The sequence below is a fragment of the Dendropsophus ebraccatus genome, chromosome 12 (genome assembly GCF_027789765.1).
Source record: "Dendropsophus ebraccatus isolate aDenEbr1 chromosome 12, aDenEbr1.pat, whole genome shotgun sequence".
Lineage (NCBI taxonomy): Eukaryota > Metazoa > Chordata > Amphibia > Anura > Hylidae > Dendropsophus > Dendropsophus ebraccatus.
Window position 1 is genome coordinate 87,797,863 of NC_091465.1, and position 6,000 is coordinate 87,803,862.

At 47.3% G+C, this 6,000-nt stretch overlaps 1 long non-coding RNA gene across 2 annotated transcripts in view; it reads right to left on the bottom strand.

The window, feature by feature from the left end:
* Positions 1-4,527, bottom strand: part of LOC138768931 (uncharacterized) — a 74,349-nt gene extending 69,822 nt beyond the window's left edge. For both annotated transcript variants that reach the window (XR_011359184.1, XR_011359183.1), the window contains exon 1: positions 4,438-4,527. This is a non-coding gene — a long non-coding RNA (uncharacterized lncRNA). The remainder of the gene's footprint in view (positions 1-4,437) is intronic.
* Positions 4,528-6,000: the final 1,473 nt, after the last annotated feature.

Sequence of the window (6,000 nt, forward strand, 5' to 3'; positions counted from 1 at the left end):
ACAGCATATATTACCATTATATGGTGACTGAATAATACCGTCATACTTTTACTGGACAATACCTCCACATAAGAACATATATTACCATTATAAGGTGAATGAATAATACCGTCATACTGTTCCTGGACAATACCTCCACATAAGAACATATATTGCCATTATAAGGTCACTGAATAATACAGTCATACTGTTACTGGAGAATACCTCCACACCAGGACCGTACAGTATATTATCTATGTAGTGTGTAAATAATAAATTCATACTGTTACTGAATAACAACACCACACCAAAAGCAAATATAACATAGGGACTGAATAATACCGCCATAGCAGGCTCACTTATTAGCACTTAACAATACAATCATACTGCTACTATATAAGATCTGCAGACCAGGCGCATATATCACCACCCCCCACATAGTGACTGAATAGCATAACCACCCTGTTATTAAATAAACACACACTACACACAACACCCATCTTGTCATACAGTGACCATATAGCGGTATCACTTTCCCTTTTCTCTCCATCTGAGCCACACCGCCAGGATAACTCCATTCAAATCTGCTGCCCCTATAACAGTATCATGCTGTGACTGCGGATCCCTTTAGTCGCCCACACAGAGTCTCCCTATAAAGCTCTACACAAGTAAAGTGCCACTATGGGCCCCCTATAGAGCTAAACTGTCCCCTTAGTGCAGCATTACTGCCTCAAATGCACCTAAGGGATGCCGCTTTAGAAGACAACCCCTCTAGTAGACCACCAATCTACCAGAGCACCCATCTAGTAGACCACCAATCTACCAGAGCACCCATCTAGTAGACCACCAATCTACCAGAGCACCCCTCTAGTAGACCACCAATCTAGCAGACCACCCCTCTAGTACACCACCAATCTGGAAGACCACCAATCTAGTAGACCAGCCCTCTAGTACACCAACAAACTGGAAGACCACCAATCTAGTAGACCAGCCCTCTAGAAGACCACCAATCTAGTAGACCACTAATCTAGCAGACCACCCCTCTAGTAGACCACCAATCTAGTAGACCACCAATCTAGTAGACCAGCCCTCTAGTAGACCACCAATCTAGTAGACCACCAATCTAGTAGACAAACCCTCTTGTAGACCAGCCCTCTAGCAGACCACCCCAGTAGTCCATTTCTTAACATTTTAGGCAGTTCACTCAGCAAAGCATGATGGGATAAAACTATATACATAAAACCTGTCTGTGATCAGCGAGCACCTACAAAGCGGTGGCGGCTGACATGAAGGTGAGTACAGCAGGTACAGCAGGTGCAGCCGCATCCAGTCTGCTATTAAATTCTAGGATTCTCTGAAGTTTGTAGAACGTGGTGAGAAAGGTGTCGGCGGTCCCATTATTTATCTCCAGCAGAAGATCCAATGTCACCCAGGGTGAGAGTCACCACTAAACATCCCCACAGTCCTCCCTACATGAGACGCCCTCATTATTTCTGTACTGTGGCGGGATATGCCGCCCTGACACCGCTGCCTCCCATCATAGGAAACAAAGGCTGGAAGTGGCTGATTTACTGTGTATGTAACATCCCTCCAAATCCAACACACAGAGCAATGGAGGAAGCGGGGGGCTGTGAGTGATAGTGACAGAGCCCCAAACAGGTGACAGATCCCCCAAACAGGTGACAGACCCCCAACCAGGGGACAGACCCCCAAACCAGGGGACAGACCCCCAACAAGGAGACAGACCCCCAAACCAGGGGACAGACCCCCAACAAGGAGACAGACCCCCAAACCAGGGGACAGACCCCCAACAAGGAGACAGACCCCCAAACCAGGGGACAGACCCCCCAAACAGGTGACAGACCCTCCAAACAGGTGACAGACCCCCCAAACCAGGGGACAGACCCCCCAAACCAGGGGACAGACCCCCCAAACAGGTGACAGACCCCCCAAATAGATGACAGACCCCCTACCAGGGGACAGACCCCTAACAAGGTGACAGACCCCCAACAAGGAGACAGACAGACCCCCCCCAACCAGGTGACAGACCCCCAACCAGGTGACAGACCCCCAACCAGGTGACAGACCCCCAAACAGGTGACAGACCCCCTACCAGGAGGGGCAGGGAGTGATAGTAACTGTCTGTAAGGAGACAGACCACTAACCAGGAGACAGACCCCCAGCAAGGAGATGGGAAACCAGTGATAGCGACTGTCTGTAAGGCGACAGACCCCCCCCCCCCCCACACAGGAGACAGGCGGCAGCAGGGCACAGTCTCGCCCCCGGCCCTGTGTGTACATTGTATACTGAGGACCGTGACAAAAGCGAAGAGCACACCAAAACTACACAGCAGCTACATGTATACAGCCAAGGGCCACAACTATACAGCCAGGGGCCAAAATTACACAGCCAGGGGCCACAACCACACAGCAGCTACATGTATATAGCCGGGGGCTACAACCACACAGCAGCTACATATATATATAGCCAGGGGCCACAACCACACAGCAGCTACATATATACAGCCGGGGGCCACAACCACACAGCCGCTACATATATACAGCCAGGGGCCACAACCACACAGCAGCTACATGTATACAGCCAAGGGCTACAACTATACAGCCAGGGGCCACAACCACACAGCAGTTACATATATACAGCCAGGGGCTACAACCACACAGCAGTTACATATATACAGCCAGGGGCTACAACCACAGAGCAGCTACATATATACAGCCGGGGGCCACAACCACAAAGCAGCTACATATATATAGCCGGGGGCCACAACCACACAGCAGCTACATATATATATAGCCAGGGGCCACAACCACACAGCAGCTACATATATATATAGCCAGGGGCCACAACCACACAGCAGCTACATATATATATAGCCAGGGGCCACAACCACACAGCAGCTACATATATATATAGCCGGGGGCCACAACCACAAAGCAGCTACATATATATAGCCGGGGGCCACAACCACACAGCAGCTACATATATATATAGCCAGGGGCCACAACCACACAGCAGCTACATATATATATAGCCAGGGGCCACAACCACACAGCAGCTACATATATATATAGCCAGGGGCCACAATCACACAGCAGCTACATATATACAGCCGAGGGCCACAACCACACAGCAGCTACACAGTGACCCCTCCAGCAGAATAGTGAGTACAGCTCTGGAGTATAATACTGGATGTAACTCAGGATCAGTAATGTAATGTATGTACACAGTGACCCCCCCAGCAGAATAGTGAGTGCAGCTCTGGAGTATAATACTGGATGTAACTCAGGATCAGTAATGTAATGTATGTACACAGTGACCCCACCAGCAGAGTAGTGAGTGCAGCTCTGCAGTATAATACAGGATGTAACTCAGGATCAGTAATGTAATGTATGTACACAGTGACCCCACCAGCAGAATAGTGAGTGCAGCTCTGGAGTATAATACTGGATGTAACTCAGGATCAGTAATGTAATGTATGTACACAGTGACCCCACCAGCAGAATAGTGAGTGCAGCTCTGGAGTATAATACTGGATGTAACTCAGGATCAGTAATGTAATGTATGTACACAGTGACCCCCCCAGCAGAATAGTGAGTGCAGCTCTGGAGTATAATACTGGATGTAACTCAGGATCAGTAATGTAATGTATGTACACAGTGACCCCACCAGCAGAGTAGTGAGTGCAGCTCTGCAGTATAATACAGGATGTAACTCAGGATCAGTAATGTAATGTATGTACACAGTGACCCCACCAGCAGAATAGTGAGTGCAGCTCTGGAGTATAATACTGGATGTAACTCAGGATCAGTAATGTAATGTATGTACACAGTGACCCCACCAGCAGAATAGTGAGTGCAGCTCTGGAGTATAATACTGGATGTAACTCAGGATCAGTAATGTAATGTATGTACACAGTGACCCCCCCCAGCAGAATAGTGAGTGCAGCTCTGGAGTATAATACTGGATGTAACTCAGGATCAGTAATGTAATGTATGTACACAGTGACCCCACCAGCAGAATAGTGAGTGCAGCTCTGGAGTATAATACAGGATGTAACTCAGGATCAATAATGTATGTACACAGTGATCCCACCAGCAGAGTAGTGAGTGCAGCTCTGGAGTATAATACAGGATGTAACTCAGAATCAGTAATGTAATGTATGTACACAGTGACCCCACCAGCAGAATAGTGAGTGCAGCTCTGGAGTATAATACTGGATGTAACTCAGGATCAGTAATGTAATGTACATACAGAGTGACTATACTTTTTCCGGAGATGAATTTGATATGACAGCTATAAGCCGGGGTTGAGGGGTTAATATTTTTCTTATACACTTCCACATGAATATAGACATAATCTGTCCTCAGCAGACACTTTAGCATTATGGAGAGGGTAGATGCCTCAGAGAGTATCTATGTACGGGCGGCATTATTGTACCTGGCAGCCGTGGATGCAGTGAATCCCTCCTCTCTATTTTTAGCCTCCATCTGTCTGGATTTCGGAGTTCCACCTGCATTTTCTCGCTCCTTTCTGCTGGCAATAATCCAAAGAGCCGGTAAGATTGCACCTTAGCTAAATTAAGTACGCAGCCAGTTCTGTATTACATATCAAAACCGAATGATACAGCTCATAAAAATCAGAGCAAAACCAACCAAATCAGCTATAATGTAACATCAAATTTAAAGTGGAAATTTAAGCCGGAGGGTGATACTTACCTGCTGTTTATTCTGCTCAGCGTCTGCTGACTCTTATCCTCACCAGGACACGGCTATGATCAGTGACTACAGTTCAGCTGCACTGTCTATGGGGGACTATGGTAGTCTGACCACAACTTTCTGTATCATTAGCAGTGTGTCTCTCCTCCATGCTTTATACTGCAGCTCTGCTTCTTCTGATTGGCTGCTGTGTACAAGCACAAGCCCATAAGGAAACTATTCAGAACATATACATATACTTTCTGAATTGTTTCCTTATGGGCTTGTGCTTGTACACAGGAGCCAAACAGAGCAAGCAGAGCTGTAGTATAAAGCATGCAGGAGGGAAAAACATGAATAGGAAAAAGAAGATTGTAGCAAAACTGTGGTACCTAGGCTGAGAGGAGGAGTCTACAAATAGGGTGGGGCCTGAATAAGGGGAGTGGCCTGTATATAAGGGAAGTGGCCTGTATATAAGAGGAAAAGCCTAAATAACAACTTCAAAAACATACATATATATTTATTATGTTATTTGTGAGTATTATCTGTTTTGCTGGGAATGGTCCACTGTTATAATCCAGTCCTGTCTGACAGCCTGGTTGCTAGGGGGACAGTGTATAGTCTTTCAATGAGGTTGGAGGAGGAGCGTGGACATCCTTGTTACAGGAGCGTGATCATCCTTCTTACACAGTGTGATATCTGCCCCCTGTAATAGGGCCCACTATGTCACGGGAGAACACAGACAGTGTAAACTCTAGCCTGGTCCCACCAGCTGAGCCTGCCTACTTGCACTTGTCCTAAGCGACTGCGGACAACCATGGAGACGGCCTCTTCTTAAGACTACAGTCATAACACAGAACAGGCTCACATACAGGGGTGCTTAATGGGCCAAGGGTCAAAACCAGTCAAACAAAACAGAAAACAATACAGAAATAGTACAGGAGAACTCTAAGCATGCTTAAAGGAGAAGTCCAGCGCCATAATTTAAAAAAAACAAAAACACAGGGGCATGGAGAAAGATAATAAACCATCACTACTCACCTCTCCCTGTGCCTCTTCAGCGCTGGATCGTTGCCCAGGGACCCCCGCCGGACTCTGGGATGTCTTCTCAGCTGACGTGACAACCTAGTAGAGGGCCTGGCCGCTTAGCGGGACGCTGCTGTTGTCACTGTGTGGCTGAGCGGGTAATCCATCAGGCGGGTCGGCATTTTCACGAGTTATGGTTATGGCGAGGGTCCCGAGGAACACGGAGGGGTAAGAAGTGTTTAGAAATGCCTGCTGTGAATTATTTTAAATAGCCAGACTT